This window comes from Vigna umbellata, chromosome 2 (assembly GCF_029865625.1).
Source record: "Vigna umbellata cultivar VRB3 chromosome 2, Vumbellata_1.0, whole genome shotgun sequence".
Classification (NCBI taxonomy): domain Eukaryota; kingdom Viridiplantae; phylum Streptophyta; class Magnoliopsida; order Fabales; family Fabaceae; genus Vigna; species Vigna umbellata.
This window is the reverse complement of record NC_142166.1, coordinates 50,786,636-50,800,203: the sequence shown is the minus strand read 5'-3', so window position 1 is coordinate 50,800,203 and position 13,568 is coordinate 50,786,636. Positions and strand designations below refer to the sequence as shown.

The 13,568-nt window shown below is 33.3% G+C and overlaps 2 pseudogenes; both read right to left on the bottom strand.

The window, feature by feature from the left end:
- Nucleotides 1-4,084: 4,084 nt before the first annotated feature.
- LOC148204264 (aldehyde oxidase GLOX pseudogene) lies at nucleotides 4,085-5,891 on the bottom strand (annotated as a pseudogene).
- Nucleotides 5,892-11,025: 5,134 nt separating this feature from the next.
- On the bottom strand, nucleotides 11,026-13,257 carry LOC148204263 (aldehyde oxidase GLOX pseudogene; annotated as a pseudogene).
- Nucleotides 13,258-13,568: the final 311 nt, after the last annotated feature.

Genomic DNA, 13,568 nt, shown 5'->3' with positions numbered 1-13,568 from the left:
TCAAAATCTAATTTTACATTTTCAGAAATTGGATTTTGAAATCTAATTTTTGTATTTCAAAGATTTCAAAATTTAGTTTTAAAATTTACCTGAATTTTGAAATTCTGATCTGGATTTTTACGAATTGCATTTCGAAATTTGACTTTGGGTTTTTCAAATTTCGAAATCTAGTGTTGTGTTTTTTTGGATTTGGAAATCCATTTCTGAAATTTCTTAAATTTTGAAATTTTATTTTGGATTTTCATAAATCAAATTTAGTAATCAATTTTGAATTTGTCAAATTTCAAAATTTGATTCTGGATTTTTAGAAATTAAATTTTGAAATTCAATTATCAAATTTTGAAACCTGATTACATGTGTTTTTTTAATTTATCAAATTTTAAAATTCGATCATTTTCTTCCTTTTTTTTTTTACAGAATTTTCATATCCGATTTTTGTGAGTGCTAATAGAACAAAAGAGATACAGGTAAAAGATGAGGTAAATAGTCAAAGTCAAAGCTTATTCGTGTTAGGCTTACTGTGTTTGGGTTTATTTAAAGAATTATAAAAGTACAACCATCAATTTGTAAAGTTAGTTTCTCAATTGTGAAAAGTGATAAAACTACACCGGGTTAGGAAAAGATCAAAACAAAATGTGATTAAATATAGAAAAATAGTTAAATTTAAATATAAAATCAGAATACTTTAAATCTGTGTTAATCTGAATTACCGTAAAGAATATTCATTTACTTCTCTATAATATCATCACCATTGCTACAACAACAATAATAACTTTCAATGTAAAATATTTAATTAATAATACAATTTTATTAATCTTTAAATTTTTGGATTATATAACTAATTTCGCATGCTTTCAGTTCTTCCAAATTCGCCTCAATCGTTTTCAGTGATGACAATCATTCTTTATGTAATAACATTTTATAGGGACGTAATAATAACAATAAAGTCATCATATATATAATCTATAATCTAAAATCTAAAATGAAACTCTTATCTTCTTTTTGCGTTAACAGATGAACTCTTCGCAAGGAAGAGAGAATGTGCATATTTTTGTTTCAAGGAATTCAAGCCGATTTGAGAAAATCGATTTAAGAAAGATCCTAAGATTTTTATTCCTTCGTTAAATAAAGAGATTAAGAAACAAAATATACATATTTATTCATAACTTTTACATCAATGTGTCCTCCTTCTTTTTTAATAATAATAATAATAATAATAATAATAATAATAATAATAATAATAATAATAATAATAATAATAATAATAATAATAATAATAATAGCAACAGCATTGATGTTAACGGTAGAATTTAAACTATTGAAAAATAATTAATAATTATAATTCAACCTTGTGAATAATTAATAATAATAATAATATTAATAATAATAACACAATAACATTATTAATGTTAATTGTTAAATTAATATTGAAAAATAATTAATAATAATTATTATTATTATTATTAAAACTTGTAAATAATTAATAATAATAATAGTAACAATAATTATATTAATAAAAATAATTAGAATAATAAAATCAATAATAATAATAATTATTATTATTATTACTATAACAATATTGACAATAATGATAATAATAATAATAATACTAAAACTAACAATAATAGTATTAATACTACCAATAATATCAATTAAATTTTATTTTATATTAATTTTAATCATAGGTCAGATTATTCTCAAATTTAAGAAGAAGTAATAAAATTTAGATTTGTCAGATTTTGCAAGTTATTAAAAATTTATAAATTATTAATGTTTCTTTTTAATTTATCAAATTAAGTATTTTTAATTAATGTTGAAAATTTCAACCCTCTTTTTCTATTAATTTAAAAATTTCTCTACGGTATAATCTCTTGAATGTGTTTGAGATGTTTTTTTCAAATATAATTTATTTTTATATGGAACTTTAAATGTTTCGTGACATGTTGCCTTCTTGCTTAAGGGGGAAGGTACTTGCGAAAGATACTCTAACACTCAAGTTAGGCATGAATTTGAAGAACCTTGATTCTTAGTTGAGTATTTAGTGAAGGGTTATCACCATTGAATGTTTGGGTGTCATGAAGTGTGAGTTGAACGTAAGTGGAACATACTTAGCTTTTAGCCTTAGGCCCTTATTTATAAGTTATCACAAGCCTAATAAAATATAAACAGACTTACCTTAAATAGATTTACCTTAAAATTTGGTCGGTTGCTCATAAAAAACTTTATGAATATCTTTAATCAGATATCCCTTATTATTTTATCTTCTGCTGGATTATTAGTCCAATACTCAATGTTGCCATTTTCAACCTTACCGGTTTGACCTGGATGACGAGCGCTATGGCCCAACATCATTTAACTTGGTTTTGTTGATGAGTGCTGCTACAAGAGAGTTGATGAGCGCTACTACAAGAGAGTTGACGAGTGCTGCTACAAGAGATAGATCGATCGATCTCGGATGCTAACCGTTCAGTCTAAATATCATACTATACATAATGTCCCCCAAGTCCGAGTTAACCGTTCGGTTTTATGGACGGGTTAATTATAGGACTTCAGAGTTACGTTCAACGTGGTGGTCCTTGTGCAGGGGCCATGCTAATGTTCTCTTGGTCTTTATTTTTAGCCTTCTGGTTCAAAGGAATTTACCTCTCGGTCGAGAGGGATTTATCTCTCGGTCTTTGTTATCAGCTTTCTAGCCGACGAGAGGGGTTTACCTCTCGGCTAAGAGGAATTTACCTCTCGGTTTCTGACTTTAGATTGTTGGCGAGAGAGATTTACCTCTTGGTCTTTGACTTCAGATTGTTGACGAGAGGGATTTACCTCTCGGCCGAGAGGGATTTACCTCTTGGTCTTTGTCTTGAACTTTCTAGCGAGAGGGATTTACCTCTCGGACGAAAGGGATTTACCTCTCGGTTTTTGTCTTCAACTTTCTGGCGAGAGGGATTTACCTCTCGGTCTTTGACTTCAACTTTCTGGCGAGAGGGATTTACCTCTCAGTTCTTGCACTCCTCTTGGCCGAATGGTCTACATGGTCCTGTCACCTATGAAGCCAAATGACTGAATACCACTAAGGTCGAATGGTCGAGTTGTTGTACGGTTGAGCACTTGATGCCATATTTGGCTAAGTGGTGAGTACGTCATTGGACCCCTAATAAATCTTTTTGACGTGACTTTGCCGCTTTTGGATGACTTTGTCGCTCGCTCTCCTGTAATATAAACTGCATGCTCGTCCTTCGATGGGTCGTTCGCACCGTTTGCTCTCCTTCACCCGTAGAGGGGGGAGGTACCTGCAAAAGGCACTCCAACGCTCAAGTTAGACGTGTGTTTTGAAGAGCTTTGGCCCTTAATTGAATGTTTAGTGAATGATTATCACTATTTGAGTATTTGAGAATATGAGTATGAGTTGAGTGTGAGTAGAACGTACTTGGCTTTTAGCCTTGATCCTGTATTTATAGGTTATCACAAGTCTAATAAAATATAAACAGACTTACCTTAAACAGATTTACCTTAAAATTCGATCGGTTGCTCATAAACAACTTTATGAATATCTTTAATTAGACATCCTTGATTATTTTATCTTCTGCTGGATTATTAGTCCAAAACTCAAATGATGTCCCAATTGTGGTCCAACACCTTTTAACCTGGTTTGACCTGGATGACGAGTGTTGTGGCCCAACATCATTTAACTTGGTTTTGTTGACAAGACAGGAGAGTTGACAAGCGCTACAAGAGAGTTGACGAGCGCTGCTACAAAAAAGTTGACGAGCGCTGCTAGAGTAGATAAACCGATGGGTGTTGGATGCTAACTTTGGTCTAGATATCATGTGAGAATTTAGTTTTTATTTTTATCTGCTTATGCTTTTATTTTGATCGATACATTATCACTTTAAAACCATAATCAACCAAAAGGTTTTTTATCGAGTTTATTTTTCACTTTTGATTACCTTATTTAATAAAAAAACTTAAACATAATCTTAGGCTACGTTACATAGTCAGATGCAGTTATTTTATTTTACCAATTTAAAATAATTATTAAAAGAAGATTTGAAACTTTTTAAGCTATAATTTCAAACAAACCTCATGGACATTCTTTCATATTACAAACACGAATTTCATCTATTTCTCAAAGATAAACACAAATAATGATTTTCAAACAAATTGAAAATAAATTACACAATCGGTGAGGCAGAATGAATTATTCTCAGTAGCAAGAAAAAAGAAAGAAGAAATCATTGCATCTGGATCCAAATTCCCTCGCTGGGAATGTCTCCATGAACCACAAATAGCATATAAAACGTGGGTGGTGCAAGAACAGCTGAACCTGGCGCCGTCACCTCAAATTCACAACTTGAATTTCCTTTCACCTTAACTTCACCCATCGACAACACCAACAACCTCTGACTCATGGAAAAGGAGTGCGTGTTAAAAGGCGGCGCTAACATCGTCACGGACAATAACTCAGGCACCAGGGTTCCATTCACCTTAATACTCATCTTCAATTTCTCGCCATACATCAACTTCACGTAAGAACAAGGCTCTACAATAATGGGACGTACAGCCCCAAACTGAGAGTCCAGATAGTAAGGAGAAAAAGCTTCCAAACTCAACTCCGTAGGATATGACACATTAGAGAACACGTATTTCTCGTGAGGATTGCTCCCACCTACGATCACTCTTCCATCACGAACCAGAACGGCCGTCGAATGATACATCCTCGGAATATCCGAAGCGGGTTGCAACACGAACCGCGACCCACCCGAACCGTTGGTTCTATAAATAACCGGTTGAAGAGCCGGATTCTCTGCATTCCCCCACCCCGCTGTTCCAGATTGAGCTCCGTTTATGATCAAAACGTCGCCGTTGGGGAGCATGACCATGTCATTCATCACCCGCCCCATTGGCATGGTCTCCACCACCCACGTGGCATTGGGATCCGTGATCTTAATCCGCGCGCAAGAATCCATCGCTTTGGAGAAAACACCCTTGGACACAAGCTGAAAAGCCCCTCTGCGGGCCCCACCGCAGACCAAAACCTCAGCTTCCACCCTCGCCGCTTCCAAATTCTTCAGTGGTAGCAACACCGCTGAACCGGTACTAGGATAACACCTAGGGTCTCCCCCGGGTATCTCGGGGTACGTTCTCACAACGACGTCGTTCTGGTAATCAAACAAAATCGCACGGTTGTTGGCGAAAATAAAAAGATTTCCGTCCACGTTTAAAACAACAAACGGATAAAGATTATTTTCCCCACCCTTATCATGAGTCTGAAGCAAAAACGGTAACTCGTAGGGTTTGTTATTCTCTTCTGTTTTTCGCTTAGGATGAAACTCGTAGTTGAATTGTCTTCTCCCTCCGATTATAATTTGTCGTCCATCTGGCAAATAGTGATTGGTGGAGTACCATCTTCTTACTGCGAGGGCGTTGTCGGTTTCTTGCCACTCACAGTCCTCACCTGTTTCGCATGGAGTGAAGGACCTTATTTTGCGTTCGCCGTCGTTGTACCCGCCGGTTTGGATGAGGCTACCGTCGGCGACGGCGCTGGCGGAGGAGCACCAGACGTCTGTTTGGACGAAGAGGGCGCGGAAGGTGTTGGATGCGACGTCGTATTCGATGGAGTGAGCGGTGCAGTCTGTTTTGGTAACCATTTCTGAGTGATCGTGGCGACAGACGCCGTTGGGGAGAGTGAGGTTGGAAAAGCCGAAGTCAGTGCGGTCGAAGATGATGACACGGTCGTTGTTGAGGAGCTGCATGTGCATAGCGACGATGCCTATGGATTTTTGGAGTATCTGCCAATGGGCATTGGTAGCTTGGGAGGGGAAGGGAAGGGTAAGGGAGAACAGCAGAAGAAGGTGGAAGAAGATGGTAGGTAGAAGAAGAAGGTAATGTGTAGCCATTACAGCAGAACGTGTTGTTGGAAGGTGGTATTTGAGTTAATGCTTTGAAGCTGAGGTGCAATGAGTGTGGTTGCATGCAATGGTAGTCCTTAAATACTGCTGCATTTGCAGCACTGCTCTCTTCTATATATGCGTGCACTATGCATTCATTTCCAGTATTCAAACGGGCAAGGGTATTATGTTTCACAACACTCTTATTTTGGTGCATCGTGTAAGGTTTATTAATACACCTTAAATTTTCAAAAACAAATAAACACATTCGTTGTCTATATATACTTGTATAATTTATTTTTTATTTGAAAAGTAGTCGTTAACATTTTTTAATTCAGATAATTTTAATTAATACCTGTAATGTTTCTCCATTAATTTTTTTTTATAAAAATCTGAATATTTTTAAATGTTTTCTAAGAATGATTGTTTTGTAAGATATTTAAAAATGCATGTTGATTAAGTTTAAAGGATGAAATTTACAGATTCGATTAATGATGGTAATAGCATTCTCTATATCTTGTCTAATCGAATTAATTGTAATTAATTTCACTTTTCTAGTTCACCTCATCCTCCCTAAAACCTGCCAGAAATATTTTACTTTACGCCTTATTAAGATATTTTAATGTCTGAGCATGTTGAATTTTGAATCATTGTAAAAAGAGATTATGCTACATATAAATATATAAATTTTATTTCTCCTGAATGGTATAGTTTGCCATAAAAAAAACTCAGTGAAATTCTCATTTTTTAAAAAATTAATAATTTAATCTTATTAATATAAATAAATCAACTTTCAAAAATAATGACATACAGTGGTATTGCTGGGGGTTGATTAGTCAAAACTCCTAACTAGAAACAATGGCCCATGAAGAAGAATTCAGAGTTGATTGAACATAACAATATGATCCGACACACTGATAAACCGCGTTTAGCAGAAAATCCAGAAGCCAATGAAGCCATTCTTGATGTTTGTTGAAGCTTATGAGGTTTCCAATACGAATCTTTACTAATGTCAGGTTTTATGCCATCTTGAACTAACTTCATTCACACCATTTTCAAATATTATTATTTTCAACAAACAGCTACTCTTTTAAATTTCTTATTATAACATTAAAGATAAATTTAAAATAAACTAATTTTAATATAAGAAAAAAATGACGAAATGTAAATAAAATAGAATTGAGCATGATAATTAAGATAGTATTTAATTAGTGTATATTATTAATTTAATATTAATGTAATGATAATATATTTATAGGTTTTTTGTTCCTTAATTTTTAGTCAAAATTGAAAATTAGTTCTTTTTCAAAAAAATTGTCCAATTTATCTTTTAATTTTATAAATGTATGAATTTAATTATTTTAACTTAATTTTGTTAAGTTTAAAAAGGACTAATTTTAATTTTTACTAAAATTTAAAAGATCATAAACATATTTAATCCTATGTTTATAAATGTATAACACTTTGAGTAATGAATTTACTTATGTATTATGTTAAGTTTACATTATTAAATAAAATTGTTTCAAAATTGTATCCAAAATTAATAAATGATGACAATAATATATGTATGGGTTAAAAGATATTTTAAATTTTATATTGTTAAAAAAGTAATAATATTTTTTTTTTAAATATTCCATGCTTATACAGATTAGTAACATCTTTACATATAACAGTTGTCCCGTGCTTACCTTCTTAAATATTATCTTACCTTCTTAAATAATATCATGACATCATTTCCATTTATTTTTAATAATTTGTATTAAAATAAAAAGTGAGCGAAGAATAAATTGGTATGTTAAAATAATTTAATGAAATATATATTTAAAATCTTACAAGGATGTCGTAACAATATTTATGAACTAAGTGAATTAAAATATATATTTTAACTTAAGAATGAATGGGATGTAAAACTCGTATTTCTTATATATATACTCATACCTGCATGTCTCAAACCATGTAAATATAAATTACTTTGATGATATTAATTTAAAGTATTAAACTGCATACTTTAATATAAAACCAATATAACATTTTTATATTTTTGAAGGAAGTGTCAATCTCAATTAAACAAAAAAGAATTGGATACTGGAAAGCCCAATACTATCATGAAGGTATCATAAATCTTTTCCTAATACAATAATATATTATATAAATAACAATAATAAGAGAAAAAAAAACAAAATTTGTACTTTAAAAGCTTAAATGAGATAAGAAATTTAATTAAAATATTAATAATTTAATATAAATCTCATTTGAGTACTAGTTTCTTATTAATACCAGCAAAAATAATTTTAAAATAAACTAAATTATGTTAAACATGTGTTTTTTAAAATATTAAATTATTATATAATATCTTTTTAAAAGTATTCCAATTTTAAAATTATGCCGTTAGGTCAATAAATATATATAACTAATCAAATGACAGGTATCTTAATTTTGAGTCAAATGGGATAATTTGATAATATTGATATATATCTTAATAAGAGTTGTTTATGTGAAATGGGATGAGGAAGTTGCCTGAGTGATGCTCCACTGAGCCGAACGTTCTCCTGACTTCTTGCTTTGTGTGACCGATCGGTGTATGGGATGACCTGCAAAAGATACTCTTACGCTCAAGTCAAAATTTTTCTCTATAAGTTTTTTGTAATTCAATAATGAGTCAAAGTGAGTTTACCTCGAAATTAAACATGGTTTATAGAGTTTAAATGAATCTGACCAATTAATTTACCTCTTAATGGTCATTAATGCACAACTTAACTGTTTAAAAATAGTCGTTGTCACATTAATTACGCCTTAACTCTGCTCCACGATTGTCAAGACCGAGTGGTCAAACTGTGCTTGCGTGACATGTCAACTGCACGGTTCCTTTTCATTATTTTGCCAGTTACGTCAGCTACAAGCCCATAGTAACAAGAGTTAAATCAAAAAAGAAAAGAAGAACTTTAAACCTAATTCAATTTCACAAAAAATGGTTTGTAAGGTGAGATTTGCACCTACTTATATACTCTAAATTTGTTTTATCTCTAATCGATGTGAGACTTTCAACAAAATCCCTCATATCGAGGTATATACATATTGAGTGTGAGATTAAACATTAATGAATAGTCCGGTAGCGACCCGATAACAGATGGAACAATATATCCAATAAACAATAAATATCGCTAGGACAAACTCTAACCTGATTTTGATTTCATGTTAAGAAGTCGATTTTAAGTCTAACTCAATCACACAAAACTTTTGTGGAATTGAGTTAAATTTAAAAATCACTTGTTAACAACTATTTCATTCCAAACTTTTAACTTTTTAAATATTCTGGTTTAATTGCTTATTTATAATGTTTTTATGCCTCTAATTAAATGAAAAATATTTTGAATATAGTTTTTAAAGTTATTATAATTAATCATATAATATAAAAAACAAACAACTGTTATGATTATCTTGTATTATGTGTTGGATGAATATTCATTATTGTATACTTGTAAATAAATAATATTTTTAGTCTCAGTTAAAAATAATACTATAAAAGAGTTATGGATATTAATTGTTAAAAAGTGGAGACATCATGATATTATATAAACCATGAATATTGATGAATATTCATTTCATATACACACAGACAATAATTTGATTCTTAAATCAAAGTATATGAAATTTTATCTGTCTTAAATGAATTTAATACTAAGTGGAGACAGATTTTAGATTCAAAATGTCGTAAAAAAAGCTATTGAATTTAAAAATCAACAGTGCAATACCTTAATTGTTAATATTTCCAAAATATATTTTTAAACTCTTTAATTACTTTAAAGTTAGTTGCACATGTAGAAAAGAAACACAAATAGATTCCTATATTTGAAGGATGAAAACGACCATACAATATTAAATGGCATTGATGCATTTGAACTAAATTTCTCACGCATGTATATGCTACAGCACTACCTTGTGAAGTGTCACATTTTGCTTTGCTGGTCAGGACAAGCCCAGTACAAAAGGTTTTGCAAGTCTCATATAATATATTTTTTGCAAATTTTCCTTCAATTTACATTTTTTTTATAAATCTTGTTACGATAACTAACTTTGATTATTGATTTTTCACAGCAGTTGATCAATTTATTTTTCGTAATTGGGTGGAAATTTTATATGTTGTATCTGCTTAATCCACAAAATTATATAGTTTTATGCATTCCTTCGTCACTAAGTTCTATAATCTGTACTAGCTAGCATTTGTTTAAACAATACAATGCACTTTAATTTAGCTGCATTTTTTTATATTTTTTTAACAGAAAGCATGAGACTATTGCCATACTTTTCTTCACGCTCCCTTTATTATTCTTCCACTTTCAATTTAGGTTTCACAATACACAATACTTTTCTTGAAGAGTTTTTTTTTTTTTTAAGATGACAGTATGAATTGTAATTATAATGTAATTTGAGTGCTTAAAAGTATTTATCTATTGTCATTTTACTGTTTTAGTCGTATGGAACATATTATAATAACTAAAATATTAGTAACTAGTAGTTTAGTATACGTGTACTTCATAGAATAAATGTTTATTCTTCATAATTAAAATTTGTAATAAATTATTATCTTTTACTAAATAAGTTATATTATAATTAATAATACACTATAAATAACTAATTTTCAATATACAAAGAATATTTATATTTATGGCAAATAATTTATATTGCATCAAATACTTTTTAAACTCTTGATAGTTTGGTTTTAAAATGTTAAAACTCAATTGAACAATAAGGATAAGAAATTGTACTTTTAAAAGAAACGAGAGGTTAAAGGACTCTTAAATAAGATTTAAAACATAAAAAAAATTGCCACTTTGTTAAAATAAACCCACCTTTCAAATTATGGATCTTCATATAGATAAAAAAATTCCTTTTATAATAATTATATTGAATATTAATCCACATTGAACTGATTTCCAGGACAAACTTTTTTAGCGTAAGTGTTTCAAAATTAAATTATAGTGATTTTTGTATTTGTATTGTGAGTGAAATAAAGAAGAAGAAAAAAGGGATGGAAGAAATAAATAGATAAGAAAATGTATTGTTTTAATGGATAAAAAAAAAAGAAACTTTGAAAATTTTCTTTCCAGCTTCTTAAATGAAGGGTGTAAGAAACGAAAAGAAAAATCCAAGAAGAATGTAAATAATTTTATTTGACTCTCTTATCTCCCCATATCTTACAGTTAATAAATGCTCACCAACAAATCTGTTCTGAAACTGCCATTCACAAAAACAAATAACTTCAATTAAAGAAGAGAACACAAATAATAAGAATATGAAGGAAATATGTTCTTGGTCTCAGCAGCCAGTGAGTAAAATTCACACCATCCGAACCCATATACCGTGGCTTGGAATTTCTTCATGTACCACAAATAGCAGATAGAAACCCGGCGGTGCAAGAACACCGGAACCCGGGGCCGTAACTTCCACCTCGTAAGTCGAGTTCCCAACCTTGCTCAAATCTTGCGCCTCCAAAACCAACAACCTCTGATTCATGGAGAAGGAGTGCGTTGCAAAAGGCGGCGCCAACATCGTAACCGACACCGAATCCTTAGACAAACTCGCGGTCACCTCAAATCCAACCTTCAATGTCTCACCGTACTTCACCATTGTTTGGGACGAAGGGGACACTATTGTGGGACGCAGGACAGAGAATCCGGGCTCAAGATAAGAAGGAGAGAACGCTTCCAACCGTAATTCCGTTGGGAACATTACGTTGGTGAAATTGTAACACGCGTGAGGATTGCTCCCAGACACAAGAACGCGACCATCACGAAGCACAATGGCACTGGCGTGGTACATTCGTGGAATATCTGACGGGTTTTGGACCTCAAATCTCGACCCGATCGGATTATTCGGTTTATATAGAAATGGACTCAATACCGGGTCCCGACCCAATTCCCAGCCCGCCGTCCCTGCTGAAGCTCCATTAATGATTAAAACGTCGCCGCTTGGGAGTAAAACCATGTCACTCATGACTCTCGCACCTGGCATGGTTTCCATCACCCAACTCGGGTTCGGGTCGGTTATTTTAATCCTAGCACACGTTTTCAACGCCCCGGTAAACCGACCCGATAGAGTATCCGGATAAGCCCCTCTCGGGGCTCCACCGCAGATTAAAACCTCGGCTTCCAGATTGGATTCTCGAAGATTCTTCAACGGAAGCAAAACGGCGGAACCGGTACTGGGATAGCACCGTGGGTCTCCACCGGGTATTTGAGGGTAGGTTCTGACGACACGGTTCTTATTGTAATCGAATAAGATAGCGCGGTTGTTTGCGAAGATGAAAAGATTGCCATCGACGTTTAAGAAAACAAAGGGGTAGAGATTATTTTCCGCCGAGGCGTCGTTTGTTTGAACGAGAAAAGGTAAACTGTAAGCGTTCTTAGCCGTGGTTTGTGTCTTGGGGTAAAACTCGTAGTTGAATTGTCTTCTACCGCCGATTATTATTTGTCGTCCATCTGGCAAGATGTGGTTGGTGGAGTACCATCTTCGAGCTGATAGTCCATTGTTAACTTCGCGCCAGTCGCACGTGTGGCACGGGGTGAAGGTTCTGACTGCACGATCTCCGTCGTTGAAGCCACCGGTTTGGACTAGTGTTCCGTCGGGGGAAACCGAACCGGAGGAGCACCAGACGTTGGTTTGGACGAAGAGGGCGCGGAATCTGTTGGCTGCGACGTCGTATTCGATGGAGTGTGCGGTGCAGTCGGTTTTGACGACCATCTCATTTGGGTTTTTGCGGCATCTACCGTCGGGGAGGGTTATGTTGGAGAATCCAAAGTCAGTGCGGTCTAGTATGATGACTCGGTCGTTGTGGAGGAGCTGCATGTGCATGCCGACAATGCCAACGTTTTCTCGGAGGAGCTGCCACTGTCCATTGCGGGCTTCCGCCGGCGACGGCGGTGCTAGGACGAGGATGTGAAGAACGAGAAGAGGAATAATATGGAGAGAGAGTGAAGGGATCATTGGTGTGGGTTTGGCGGCTTGGAGAATGGTGAAGAGTGATAAAGTGGTGGGGTGAGATGAGGTGCAGTGCAGTATAGCCTGGCTGCCAAGGGCTTTAAATACTTCTGATACCAAGAGTTGAAGACGAATGATAGAGAATCTGGAAAATACTTATCCCACACGCAAGCCAACGCGTGGGGATACTGATGTCTTCTCTCTTTCTGCTCGAGTCTCTTTTGCACGCTCAAAATCACTTAGATTTGTTTGGTTTCAACGTCCTTTAATTTCTTTATTTGTTTTGGTACATGATCTTCTTTATGTTAGATGTATAAAAATTTGATTTTTGTTTTGGGTTTTGAAGAAGAGGTTGGTGAAAAGACCGGTAGCTGCAGTTTGCCATGGCTGATTTGGTTGAGCTTTTATTGCCACTCCTGAACGTTGTGTTTGGACAAGTAGTGGAAGTAAAAGGAAACTCTAAGAAGGCAAGTATTAACCTATACAATCATGGCCAAACATATCTCTAGTCCAAAACGAACTGTAAAAAGTTGCCAATTCTGACAGGGGATTTAAATCTGGTCAGAATTGATATATTAATAATTTATTAATTTCCTTACCTGAATTATAGTAATTAATTAATTTTAAATTTAACTAAAACTAATATATCAAAACATATAACCATTTGAATAAAAATAATTTTAATTTTAGTCAAAGGTAGAAAGTTTA